The sequence below is a fragment of the Gorilla gorilla genome, chromosome 4 (genome assembly GCF_029281585.2).
Source record: "Gorilla gorilla gorilla isolate KB3781 chromosome 4, NHGRI_mGorGor1-v2.1_pri, whole genome shotgun sequence".
Classification (NCBI taxonomy): domain Eukaryota; kingdom Metazoa; phylum Chordata; class Mammalia; order Primates; family Hominidae; genus Gorilla; species Gorilla gorilla.
In genome coordinates, this window is record NC_073228.2 from 119,275,593 (window position 1) to 119,290,391 (window position 14,799).

Genomic DNA, 14,799 nt, shown 5'->3' on the forward strand with positions numbered 1-14,799 from the left:
CCTCTAGCATACATTTTCATTACAGCAGGATTCTGAGCAAAAGCCAGTTTTATCTATCAAGCCCCAAGCTGGAGAGCAACACCATCCCAGTGCCTGTATTATCAGGTTCATTAATTCTATCAGCTTTCCCTGCTCTGTGTCTGAACACACTGTCCCCACACTACCTTTGGCTGAAATAACTTTCTGAGCCTGACTAGTTCTTTGGTGATGAGAACAGAGCTGTGGCCCCTCTGCTTTCCCTAAATGGACTCTTAGCTGGGTGAGTCATGGAAAGACTTCTGGAATTCTCAGAGGAAAATTATTAAACAAACACTAGCTTGGAAGGACCTAAGGGATTATCTAGTCTGGCTTCGAATTGGATGAATGAATCAAGGCAGAGAGATTGAGGGACATGAAGTCCTTGGACTGGTTGGCCAGTGGCTGAAGATGGTAAATAGACCTCAACTCTCCTAACTCCCTGTGTAAAGCTCTTCCACCTTAGGCCAAGACTCTTTCTTGGATATATAATCCTCTTCTAAAGACTTGGGATTTTCAGTTATTTAAGACGAAGAAAAAAAAAAACACAAAAAAACAAGAAAAAGGCAAGGTTGTAAACCCAAATGTGGAAAACAAATGTTGGCTCTTCGTTTTCTATCATGAGATCCTGCTGTTTCTTTATTCGTTATGCACAATGCAAAGATGAGAAAATGACAACTAAAGAAAACCACATTTTATACATAGAGCACTACACCTTTAAACATCCTGTGACATTTTTCTTGAAATATATGTGAGGACTAACTCTAAAACAATGAGATTTTCTTTTTCAAATGAGACCTAATGTCTGAATTAGTAGAAACATCAAGCTCAGAATGCTTCAGAACTCTTTGGAATTCTCTTCAGAGCCTATGGCTCAGTCTTTTGCATGTCTTTGGTGAAACGAGGCTCCACCTTGGTGAAATTGGACTCTTAGCGCCTTCTTCTGCAAAAGCCCCCCAAAATACTTCTTTATCTTTCCATTGTGGCAATTCAGAAAATGTTGATGTGGATCTTAGACTTCTTAGCTGCAGGAAGTCAGTAGATTTTGAAAAACCCATTACGCCTCAGGTGGAGAGAGACTCAGAGCTGTGTATTATCCTTGCTGCTCATTCTCAAAAGAGCAAAATTAGTTTCCCTTCAAGACCAGGTAAATTATTCCAGTGAGGTTTAATAAGCGATCCCCTTCTAATATGGTTTGGTTCTGTGTCCCCACCCAAATCTCATGTCAAAATGTAATCCCCATGTGTCAGGGACAGACCTGATGGAAGGTGATTTGACTGTGTGGGCAGTTTCCCCCATGCTGTTCTCGTGATAGTGAGTGAGTTCTCATGGAATCTAATGGTTTCAAAGTGTGGCACTTTCTCCCTTGCTCTCTCTCTCCTGCTGCCTTGTGAAGAAAGTGCTTGCTTCTCCTTCACCTCCCGCCATGACTGTAAGTTTCCTGAGACCTCCCCAGCCATGCAGAACTGTGAGTCAATTAAACCTTACCCAGTCTCAGTAGTTTTTTATAGCAGTGTGAAAATGAACTAATACAACTTCTTCCCTCCTCCCAATCTTCTAAAATGCTTGCTGAGCCCAAAAATTTCTTTTAAAAGTGATTGCATATAGAAGAGGAAGGGTGAGACTGAGGAGGGAGAGAGATTCCCAAAGTAGGGAAGAATTTCATTCTGCAATAAAAGATTTTAAAATTAAAGGTAAACACCTGGCTGAGTAACCTAGTTAAGGGACTTCCAGGAGACAGCAGAGCAACACATTTTTGTGTAAATAAACTATTTGCAGAGCCTCCCTTGGTTTGGAGAGTGTGGAAAGCTGAAGACAAAATGAGAAACACCCTCATGAAAAGGAATAATGTCTACAAATGGTGGGGGAAGAGCCCTTTAGGGCTCTTTTTTCCCCCAGCTTACTCAGGACAAAATGTAATAATGACAGCAGAGGAGGGTGTATCATATAACTAACGAGGCCTAAGTTTCAGGTTTCCTCAATTGCACCAGCTCCTTTCAAGGCTCTCTAGCTAATTTTATATTTCTATATGTTTTCTTTTTCTTAAGGAAGGCCTCCCAGATTAAATAAATTTCAGTGGGCAAAATATGGTTTGGGCCCCTGAGTGTGCCAGGTAGAGATTCTGTAGCAGAGTTACACGGGTAGGCCACTCTGATGTAACTCATGGATGAAATGCTTAAATGTGCTTCTTTTACTTAGATGTGCAAGAAGGACCATATGTATTTTTTATAAATCAACCTGATTTCCATTTGGAAGCCCCACTCTGCTAGGTGGTACACACACACATGCACATGCACACACACATGCACACACACACACTACTCCCAGGATGGCTGCTCTGCCCATGCTTGAGACTCAGCAATTGCTGCTGGCACTGAGAACTCCAGAGCATGTGTCCTCATCTCTTCCAGCACAGCATGCAACCATCTCCTTTGAGCATTAGCTGCTTCCTTGAGCTCTTAGAATGAAAGGCACATTCTCTGCTTGACATTCATAAACCTCTTCTGCTATGGGAGAATAATCTCCTCTTCTCTAACAGTATCCTCCAAGTCACTCGCCTCTTCTCTCAACCTTATCCTCTTTCTTATTCTTTTACGATAATCTTTTGATGTATTATCCCATAGTATGATGATTAACAAATCAAATATTGGTTTGTCTTTCCATGTGGCAGAAGGCCCTGATCAGCAAACTCTCCCCAAAAGAGAGGAGACTTTACATTAAGTTCTTTTAGTGCAGACAAAAAAAACAGAGAGGGGAAAGCAAACAGTATGGTTCCATAAGATAGAATGATTATTTTTATAAGGCCACACGTCATCATTTGTAGCTGATCTTGCCTCATCAGTTCTCCAACCACTGGGAGAAAAGGCTGTTTTAAGGCAGAAGAGAAAGCCTCTGATGAATTTAGATGGTGTGGGGGGATATTGCAATGGAAGACTACAGTTCACACATAAGGAAGTGCTCATTTCTAGGCTTGATCCTGGGGCCAGTGAAAAACTCTCTAAGGGAGTACTCCCCTTGCTATATATGGTTAGCCCAAATATAAACCAGGCTTGTTTTTCAGCTTCATACTTAGTGAGTCAATATTTGCAAAAATGCTGCAAATATCACCTTATGGAAATGTTATTACAGTGTTCTTGTGGTTTACTTTTATTATTTGCTTGTTGTTTTTCTACTCCAAGTTTATTATAAGGCCTCTTTCAGGCAGTTTTTCAGCCTGATGTAGAATGGTATGGTTCAGTGCATAAACAGCCACACACACCCTCTCATGTCCAGAATTGATCAAGTAAACTCTGACTTCTCATTTCCTTAGACAGGATTGCCCCAGTCCCAAAGGGAAGGAAAGCTGGCACAGTAGGTATTTACCCAGTATGGTATGCAGGGGTAGTGCAACCATACTGTGCAAAGGCACCAGCACGAAAAAGAAAAGTACACTCTTTCTACAAATTGGGGCCAGTTCTCTGTTGTTTCTGTTCTGTTTGTTTTTGGCGCAGTTTCCTGATTCAATTGAATCCATTTTGCATTAACAGAACAAACAAGTGCATAGAAGGGTCTTGTGCTCAAAGCTGTGATGATGAGATTCAGTGATGAATTAAATCTTCTAGGGAAAATGAGCCTCTCTTAGGGTTCCTCCTGAGGGCTATGTAAACGCTGATACTAATCTAGCAGGGTGTCTATACTCCTGAGGATTGATAGCTTCCTGTTCAGGTTTGTGTGCCACCAACTCGCCCAAACAACTCTCTTGCTAATAATGTTTTAGATTCCCCTAATAATACCCAGCTTAGGCCTGAGCATACCAGATAAATCGAAACAATAGTTATCAGTTGATTCTACCTCTCTATATTCAGCTTGTAACTCACACACCCCAGAAGAGAAATTCCTCCTGCATTAAACTGCTGACACTGGCCACGATTTCAAGCATACTTTGAGTTTTCTATCACTCTCATTGTTTTATATCTCAGAAACCCACTGGTGCCTGTCTCTACATTTAATCATCTGACATTTGTAAGCCTTTAGTAATAGCACCATCAAGTTTACCCAGGATGTTTACCATCAGTTACTCATCACAGTACACCTGCAGGGCAGGTAGCTGTTGGGACTGCATTTTATAGGACAGGAAACATACCCCAAATGATGACACACAGGGAATCTGAGGCAGAACCATGATCCAAATTCTAGATACTAAAGCTGTACCTGACCCAATACAGTAAATGCTACTGCGTTAGGTGGATTTTCATCACTGTATAGTTGACCTGTTACTCAAAGCACTGCCTTCTCTAGAAAACCTTTTTCCAACCACTCCAGTCCACAGTGACTCTCTCTTGAAGCAACCTTCCCCAGCTCCTTCCCAAACTCCAGACATATTTTCTTTGTATATTATATTCATATTTAATCACATCCTCTCTGTATGGTCAATCGTTTTCAGGTTATATTACCTTCTTTCTGGAATATGATCTCCTCGAGGATACTTGGATTTGTATTCCTCCATCATTCCTAGCACTGTGCTTATTCCCAGATGGGCCTGAAAATGCACTGTCCCGTGGCCACTGCTGGCCTGGCTGGCTGCTGAAGACGATAAACTGAACTAGGATGTGCTTCTCAGCTTGACCCAAAGGGAACACATAGACTACCCACTGCCAGGTACTGCCTCCCTGGTGGACTCCTCTGAACCAAGCAAGTAACAGCCATTGCCTCCCTGCAGTCCTTGCAGAAGTCTTGTACTGTAACATGCCCTCTTGGCCTCACAAGCTCATGCATAAGCAGGTCATGAGCTAACCTTGAAGTGAGCACCCACGAATTGCCAGCTTGCCCTGGGGAGCTGGGCAGCAAAGACAGAGCTGAATAAGGCTGGCCTCTGTGTTCAAACCAACAAGCTCAAGACTGTCTAATTATTTCTAGAGATGCTGCTCTGCTGTGGCAGGTCTACACCTGTCTACTCAGCAAGCATCCCATTTAACTTGTACATGCAGGGAAAGCAAAAAGGCATGTTCACTTTTACAAAAGGTAAACACGTTCAATGTAGAACATTTGGGAAATAAGTCTATAAAATTATAAAGCTATCCATTTTATATTTAGCCAAATATAAAATTGATATTTATCCAAATATAAAATTACAAAGCTATCTCTGGTTGTTTATCTCACCACCCAGAGATAAACAACATTAACATCTTGGTATATTCTTTCTAGCCTTATTTTTCTTTATAAAATATTTCTCTCACATAGCTGAAATTGTACAGTTTTATAACCTGATTTTTTTCACTTGACATTAGGATTTCACTTAGCATTTTCTCATGCTTCTGCTACTATATTGTTCATATGTCATGATAATATTACTGGAGTGTGCTACTGAGAAACCTGTCCCAAATCATTCCACTGTAATTTTTTCAGGAAAGAGTCAAACCCTCTTTCTGCTGGAGAAAATAAATGTCATTTCTCATGACAAACCTAAGTTTTTCAGCTATATAAAAATGGCCTGTGTGGCTGACTATTGATGCCCCACTCTTATTTCTCTGGATCTAATCACTTGGAGAAATGGTAGACTTTTTTCTTGCCAGCTGACAGTTTCTCATCTAAAGCACCAAGACATTCTTCTTCTGTGCCTTGGGGTTTTCTCCAAGATTCAAAGCCCCAGGAGCAATCTTCAACCAATGAGTGGAGAGTTGGTAGATAAGTACCCCATTTTCTTGACCCTCTTTGGGAAGGTTTGGAAGCCATTCTACTCAGTTACTCTAAGGTTCCTGGAAAGACCAATCCCCAGGTGCCCATTTGGGTGGAATTCACATACCATTGACATTTTCTCCTTTCCTGTCTCGCTGTTCCCACTTAGTCAGTGATGCACCCTGAGGCCCACTCCTGAATAACTACCCAAACTTGGCCTTGTTTCAGGTCTGTTTTGAGGGAGGATCAGATCCAAACAAAAACAGTTACCTAAAAGCTTATCAAGAAAGAATGTAGAGGAGAAAAATATTGTTTCACATCTGTCCAATAAATTATTTACTACTACTAATCAGGTGCCTTATGTGGAAAATGTAAGAGCTTACATCACTAACTTAGACTGTCTGAAACCTTCCTTTCTGAGCCAACCTTATTCTCTTCCAGGTCCTTTGAAAATTCTCTCCATAATTTTATGCAAAAATAGAATGGTAGTTCCCATTTCTTTGGTGGTCATTTTTTAGAACACACTTATTGTTTGTCTTCAGAGCTATTTAGAAACAGCCCTGTCATCTTCAGTGGCTGTTCTGTGAAGAATCTGGAGGCACACTAATTTGAAATGTCAGTGGATTTAAACAGATTGAAGTGTCTGTTAAATCCAAACAATAGGTTAATAGTCTTTTTTTATACAGCTGTGGTTTGATATAAACCTGCAGGAGCAGTTGAGTACCACATAAATAACTTACTGAGGAGTGCTTGAGGCCAATTCATGAAGCAATAGATATTTCAAATAAATTAGAGAGCCAAAGAGTCTTTGAAACCTCAAACTGTTTACAAAAGAACTGAGACTTTGTCTTCCCTCACAAAATAATGTGAACCCTTAGCACACTTCTGGACATTCTCTACTAAGAAGGATTTCATATCCCAATGATTTAAGAGCCCAGGGCCCTTCCCTATTGCTTTTTTCTTAGGACCCTCATTTCCTACACTAGTATGCCTTTTTCTCCTTCAGTACTTGCTTTTATGCTACTTGTTATTTAGAAACAGATCAAAATCTTTAGAGGCTAAGTTATGGGACATCACCCATTCCTCACTGATACATAATTGAAAATCAACACAATTCTGAATCACAAAATAAGTATAAGAAAGACAACAAAGTTCTGATATTTCTTGTGATGAGTATTTTGATACTTTTTTGAAATATCAAATATATTTCAAAAATATTTCTTTTCTACTGCCTTCTGCATGCGCTGAGTTTGCCTATTCAATAACTGTGCCAGTGACACATCTGAGATTATGAATAAGTTTGCAATGTAGAATTATGAATTGAAAAGCTAACTGAAGTCCCAAGTCATATAATTAACTATACCTCATATATATGCTAAAAGTCAAAGATTAGAAGCAAAGGAAGGTGGTGAATTGATTTAACAGGAAAGTGGGATGTCTTGTCAGGAATTGTAACTATGATCAAATGAGGGTGTTACCAGTGAAAAACAAATTAATCTCCACATCACCAAACAGGTATCCCCAGCAGCTTCTCTAATAGCTCCTGAAAACAAATTGACATTAAGATAGCAAGCAGAAAGGTCTGGTAGCACAGCTAATTAATCAGCACTCACATTGGGTTTGTTTGAAAAAAATCTTAGCTTTGTTTGACATAGATGAACGGTAGCAGAACTTCCAAGTAATTTAAATGGATTAAGATAAAACACCCAACCTTAGGGCTCTTTTAATTGACAAGGAGAGAAATCAAACTCAAATTATATCAAAGAACAAAAGAGGGTAGAAGTTTATGGATCATGTATCTAGGAAGCACAATGTCTTTGGGGAAGTCCAGGGACTTTAGGCAAGGCTGGATCCAGGGGCTCCAACAGTGCCATCAGAGCAACATTTCTCTCTCTCCCTTCCTCCATTATGGGTGCTAGAGTTTATGAGTCATTCCACAGACTGGAGCCTCTTCTTCACAGTTTCAATGAGACCCAGGACTTCCCCAACTGGGCAAAGATTGCACTACTTGCTCATCCCTTCATCTCAGACTCTTAGCCTGACAGTCATGCTCAGTCCTCAATCTGGAGGTCAGGCTGCCCATATACATATGACCAGAAATGAGAGAGGTATGGTTTCCCAAGAGATGCTGAGCAAGCAAGGAAAGATGTTCACTCTGGTGTCTTGCCCCTCATTTATATTATACATTGATTGAAGGAGCAACCATGTAATGCATTTTCATGCTCAAAGCAGCTATCATGGATCCTTCTCTCTAGTAGGTACCCATCTCCACTTATTGACCAGTTGATTGACTGGTGTAGAACACTCAGCAACTAGTGGGTTTTCCTTTGAGCAAAACCCACACAATGGCAGTCTGCAGCAAGAACCCAGAACCTCACCAAGCTTAATTCTTACATACACAGGTTACTAACGAGTCTTTGTAGATGCCTGCCTATCTTGGAAAGGATTTTAACTTCAAACATAAAGCCGAAAGGCAGATCAGATGTGATAACTGACTCCATTTGCATACAGATGCCCAGCAATCCATCTTCGAGTGGTGAGCATTTTTGTGTGAGAGCATTTTTGAGTGGTGAACTGTGGCTGGTCCTATATATAGGTAGTAGCAGCTACTTATATAATATTTTGACAACTCTCCCAAGCACTTTCAAGTCCCTAATTTCCCTGCCACCCATCAGTCAAAGCCTGTGTGGTAGGGTATTATAGAAAAAACATATTTTGGGAGACCGAAGCAGGAAGATGGTTTGAGTCTAGGAGTTCAAAACCAGTGTAGGCAACATAGTGAGATCCCACCTCTACCAAAATAAAAGATTAGCTGGGTGTGGTGGTGCATGCCTGTGGTCCCAGCTACTCAGGAGACTGAAGTAGGAGGATCACTTGGGCCTGGGAGGTTGAGGCTGCAGTAGGCTGTGATTGCACCACTGTTCTCCAGCCTGAGCAACAGAATGAGACTCTGTCTCAAAAAAAGAAAAAGAAAAAACACTGGGTTGGGATGGGTTCTAGTGACCACCCTGCTATAAATGGGTTAATAAGATGTGTGATTTTGAGCAAGTCACTTTGTCTCTCTGAGTATCAGTGACCTCATCTATAAAGCAAGGAATTCATTCTCTTCAAGTTCTGGCATTCTGTAAGCCCTCCAGCAGAGTAGTAGCTCTCAACCTTGGCTTCATGTTAGAGAAAGCTTGAGAGCTTTAAAAATAACGCTGATTTCTAGCCATAACCTGTACCAATTACATAAGAATTTCTGGTGATGGGATCCAGGCATCCATACATGTTTTAAATTTCTCCAGGTGATTCCAACATGCAGCCAAGGTGAGAATCACTATTGTGTTTCCGTAATCTTCTAGAAGAGCAAACTGACAGAATCAGAAAAGATCCCCAGCTAAATACTCCCCAGTATCCTGTCTGCAGCCAATGTGGGCCTGCAGCTAGCAGCATCTGCCATCAGCATTTCACTTGCTGCATTAGAAATTATTTTCTTTTATTGATGCTCCTAGTGCCATCTGGCACTCAGCATATTCCAGGGAGAGCTTCCAGAATTAGGCCATCATTGTGGTTCGTGCTGGATTCTTAGTAAAAATGGTTTACCTTAAACTATTTCAGCCAAAGTATATTTTTCACTATTAAGAGAATAGAAAACTTCAAGGTACACTATATTTTGCATAATGACCTAGGAAATGAGAGGCACCCAAGTGATAGCTTAATCTTTTCCCTCCTCTTATGTAATAACACATATTTTTGTTCAATTACATGAATCATCAAATTCACTTTAACATCAGAATACACTGAAAAACAGGGGGAAGTATAATCCTTAGCAATTAGCTGCTTTTTAAAAGAAAAAAATCATAATCAGTTGAGCTTTCTATAGCTTGATAATACTAACCAGCACTTAAGTCACTTTCAATGAGAGGTTGGTCTGTTTCATTGAACCTTTTTTCCTAGGGGAAAAAAAAATTTGCTATACAATTTCATGAGTCACATCCATACCTCCTGCCACATAATCACATGTTCCATGTAAGCCTGTCTCCCATGTACAAGGGCTTGCTTTTCACCTTTGTTTGTTTCTTCTTGTCTCTGCTGTGTGAGCTCTGATGCCCTTTGAAAGTAGCAAGACAGAAATAACCTGGGTTGAAGTTCCAGAAAGTTACCTTGTCTTTATGAAGCTTTATTCACTTACAGGCTTCTAAAAATATATCTGACAGGATTCAAAAGCATAACATAAATGAAGTCAATGAAAAGATGAGCCCTCTTCACTCTTCACTTTTTTCCTAAGCCTTAAAACAAGCAAGCATTGTGGTGATTAAATAAAAATAAATGCCTCTTGATAACTTACTGAGGAGTGCTTGAGGCCAATTCATGAGGCCAATTCATGAAGCAATAGATGTTTCAAATAAATTAGAGAGCCAAAGAGTCTTTGAAACCTCAAACTGTTTACAAAAGAACTGAGACTTTGTCTTCCCTCACAAAATAATGTGAACCTTATTGATAAACCTCTTGATAAACCATGTTAGCCTTATTTTTCTTCAGAGAGGCTCAAACTCATGACATATATTTCCCTCTTTGAGTAGGGAGGTCCCTGAATGTAAAAGGGGTCTTGTGCCTGATTTATACGGCTTCAAATCCAGTAAACCCTACACATTATTGTAGATTGCAATTCTATGGGTATGCTCAAAATTTATGGTTCTGCAAAAGCCCTCCCCATAGTGATTTCCCATAGTCATTTGGACTTTGGCTTCTCTTAATTAATCACACTAATAACACCAGACTCCCATTCTCTCATGGCAACACTTACATGCAGTTAAGTAGAAGTCACCCCTTTTGAAGGAGTTAGTTCACCTTTCTCTCTGCCACTACTTCACTCTCTTATGTCACCATTTCTTCTTTGGGGTATTATACTTAGGAAAGCCTCCTCTGCTCTCAGGTTTCCTGAAACCTTCTGGGAGTTTTAAGGGTCTGGTATTAGTTAGGGTTTTCCAGAGCAATAGAACCAATAGGACACATTAAAATATAGATTATATATATTCTATATGTACACACGTATATGTACACATACATATATGCATATATACACACACATGGGGAATGGCGGGGAGAGAGAATGATGTCAAGAAATAAGCTTTTGCAACTGTAGAGACCGGCAAGTTCAAAATATGTAGGGTAGGCTGGCATTTCAGGTAAGAGTTGAGCTTGCAGTCTTGAGTCTGCAGGTTAGGAACTAAGGCAGAGTTTCTATGCTAGTCTTTAGACAGGATTCCTTGGACATGAACAGACACTTCTCAAAAGAAGACATTTATGCAGCCAAAAAACATGTGAAAAAATGCTCACCATCACTAGTCATCAGAGAAATGCAAATCAAAACCACAATGAGATACTATCTCATGCCAGTTAGAATGGCAATCATTAAAAAGTCAGGAAACAACAGGTGCTGGAGAGGATGTGGAGAAATAGGAACACTTTTACACTGTTGGTGGGACTGTAAACTAGTTCATCCATTGTGGAAGTCAGTGTGGCGATTCCTCAGGGATCTAGAACTAGAAATACCATTTGACCCAGCCATCCCATTACTGGGTATATACCCAAAGGAATATAAATCATGCTGCTATAAAGACACCTGCACACGTATGCTTATTGCGGCACTATTCACAATAGCAAAGACTTGGAACCAACCCAAATGTCCAACAATGATAGACTGGATTAAGAAAATGTGGCACATATACACCATGGAATACTATGCAGCCATAAAAAATGATGAGTTCATGTCCCTTGTAGGGACATGGATGAAATTGGAAATCATCATTCTCAGTAAACTATCAGAAGGACAAAAAACCAAACACCGCATGTTCTCACTCACAGGTGGGAATTGAACAATGAGAACACATGGACACAGGAAGGGGAACATCACACTCTGGGGACTGTTGTGGGGTGGGGGGAGGGGGGAGGGATAGCATTAGGAGATATACCTAATGCTAAATGACGAGTTAATGGGTGCAGTACACCAGCATGGCACATGTATACATGTGTAACTAACCTGCAAATTGTGCACATGTACCCTAAAACTTAAAGTATAATAATAATAAAATAAAATTAAATAAATAAATAAATACGAAGACAGCTAAAACCAGCCAATACAGGCGGAAAAAAAAACCCAGAAACTTCGGTATCTGCTCTTGAGGCCTACAACTGATTGGATAAGGCCCATGCACATTATTATGCTGTAGTGGGTGCTAATAACTTTATGTTGCCTTGGCATCTATTTTTAAATATAAGTTTAAATTTCTCATACCAGAAGCAGGCCTCAGTCACCGTTGATGTAGTTTCCAATACTATATCCCACCCAAACATTTCTAGCCAGTGGTGAGAGATAGAATTCAGGGGTATCTCTCCTGCCTAGCAGGCTGGGTTTCCTGCTTTCCCACTGCTTTCTGTAAACAGACCAATTAAATATTTGTCCATGAACTTAAAGTGACCACCTCCCAGTCACACTGTAGAACTAGTGCCTGTTTTCTGTAAACCCACCAGTTAAAGCTCCCCACAGGAAACCTGTTTGAATAATTCCCTGGACCCAATAAAGGCATTGGCCCACTGGTTCCTTCACTCTCTCTGTCTCTTTGTCTTTTCTCCCTGACCTACATGTGTGTGTGGCCTCCACATATGCTGTATATTCTCCAGGGTCTGTAAGTACTAAAAACTTTAAAAAGGGCCAGGCACGGTGGCTCACGCCTGTAATCCCAGCACTTTGAGGCCGAGGCAGGTGGATCACTTGAGGTCAGGAGACTAGCCTGGCCATCATGGTGAAACCCCGTCTCTACTAAAAATACAAAAATTAGCCCGGAGGGAACCTGGGAGGCAGAGGTTGCAGTGAGCCAAGATTCCACCACTGCACTCCAGCCTGGACTATGGAGCGAGACTCTGTCTCAAAAATCAATCAATCAATCATTCAGTCAATCAATCAATCAATCAAATAAAACTTACACATGATTGTTTTGTCATTGAAGCTGTGCCTACAATCAAACCCCTGATGCCAAGGCTGCCTGAACGGGACCCATGCAAGTAGATTCCCTCCTGGTGCTCTTTTGTCTGGACCTCTCAGTTGCTGGGGGCAGTAAATAGCAACTAACTTGGTAGAGTTTCATTCCAAACAGATTAGTCTGCCTTAATAAAAGTCTACTGAGTATAAATGTTAACCACATTTTTAAAGTACTTTTACAGCAACATCTAATAACTTAACTTTGGTCACACTAAAATACTTGAAACTTTTTCTTCCCTCCTCCCCCGTTTGTATATTTTTTGCCTTACTTTAAGATCTTTACCTATTATTTGTTCCTTAGCCACTAATTATAACTGTTTTTTACATTTTTTATTTTAAATCTTCATAATAAAGGATTGAAAATTGTACATAGCACCATTACAGCAAAGGGATATTCTGAGTTTTATTATAAATTTACCTCTACTGGTGAGTTTTATACTTTCATGTGTTTTCATGATAGCAATTATTATCCTTTTGTTTCCAGTTGAAACACCTTCTTAAGCATGTCTTGTAAATCCAGTCTAGTGGTGATAAATTCCCTTGGTTTTTGTTTGTCTGGGAAGGCTTGTATTTCTCCTTAATTTCTGAAAAACAAATTGGCTAGAAATAAAAATCTTGTCTGGTAGGTTTTTTTCTTTCAGCACTTGGAATACATCATCCCATTCTCTCCTAGCCCACAGTGTTTCTGCTGATAAATCTTCTGATAGTCTAACATGAATCCTCTTGTATGTGACTTGACACTTTTACAGCTTTCTCTCTTTGTTTTTTGGCTGTTTGGTTATAATCTGCCTCAGAGAGGATCTTTTTGAGTTGAATCTAATTGAGGACTTTAAGCGTCCTGAATCTGGATGTCCATATCTCTCCTCGGATTTGGGATTTTTTTCAACTCTTATTTTGTTAGATTTTCTGTGCCCTTCTCCACCCTTCTCCCTCTGACTCTACTATAATGCAAAAATTTGTTTCATGGTGTCTCGTAAGTCCAATAACCTTTCTTCATTCTTTTTTATTCTTATTTTCTTCTTTTTGACTGGGTTATTTCAAAAGGTCTGTCTTCAAGTTCAAAAATTATTTCTTCTGCTTGATCTAGTCTGTTGTTGAAACTCTCAGTTGTATAATTTATTTATTGAATTCTTCAGCTTCAAGATTTCTGTTTGGTTCTTTTTGTAATTTCTTTTTGTGGAATTTCTTATTCAGATCATGAATTGCTTTCCTGATTTCATTGAATTGCTTGTCTGTATTCCCTTGTATCTTGCTGAGTTTCCTTAAGATCATTATTTTGAATTCATTTCAGGCATTTTATAAACATCCTTTTATTTGGGGTCTACTGTTGGAGATTACTCCTTTGGGGGTGTCATGTTTTCTTGCTTTTTAATATTTCTTGTTTTCCTATATTGATATTTGCATATCTAGCAGAATTGTCACTTTTTCTAATTTTATGGAGTAGTTTTCATAGGGAGAGACTTTTTCTTATGGATGGGTCCTACAGTACTGATTGGTAATGACACATTGGCTTTGGTTCTGAGTGGACTTTGTGGTGTAGTCTCTGTGCAGTTTCTTCAGCTATAATGTTTGTAAGTGATAGCTGTGATTGCCTCAGTGGCTTAGGCTATGGGAGTTTGTCATGACAGCAGCACGGTTTTGCTGGGGGCAGCAGTGTTGGGCTGGTTGTTGGGGTACACCAGCCAACAGTATAGCTGTCTTTTCAGGGAGCAGGGTTGCTGACACTCTGGCTGAGGCAGGCCAGCTGGCTGTCCAGCAACTTCCCCACACTGCAGGTCTGCCTGTTCCCCAGGGGTGCCTTTCAGGTTTGGATGCCAGGGTCCCACTCATTCTGTCTAGCCTCTGGGCAGCTGAGGTCATGATGATTCATACACCTTTGTGAACTTGATGGAATGATGGTGGAGCAGAGAGAATCAGTGGCTACTGGCTGCCAGGGCAAAATGCAGTCTAACAGTGGTCTCTAGCAGTGGGTCTGCTTTCAAGATGGTGCCATGACACAGCAGCTTAGGTTACAGAGGTTACAGGATGCACAATGTGGGCTCCTATTCTGAGGCAATGCATTTACATGAACTCCTGGCAACTGTCCAAATGGGATTTGGGCCTGT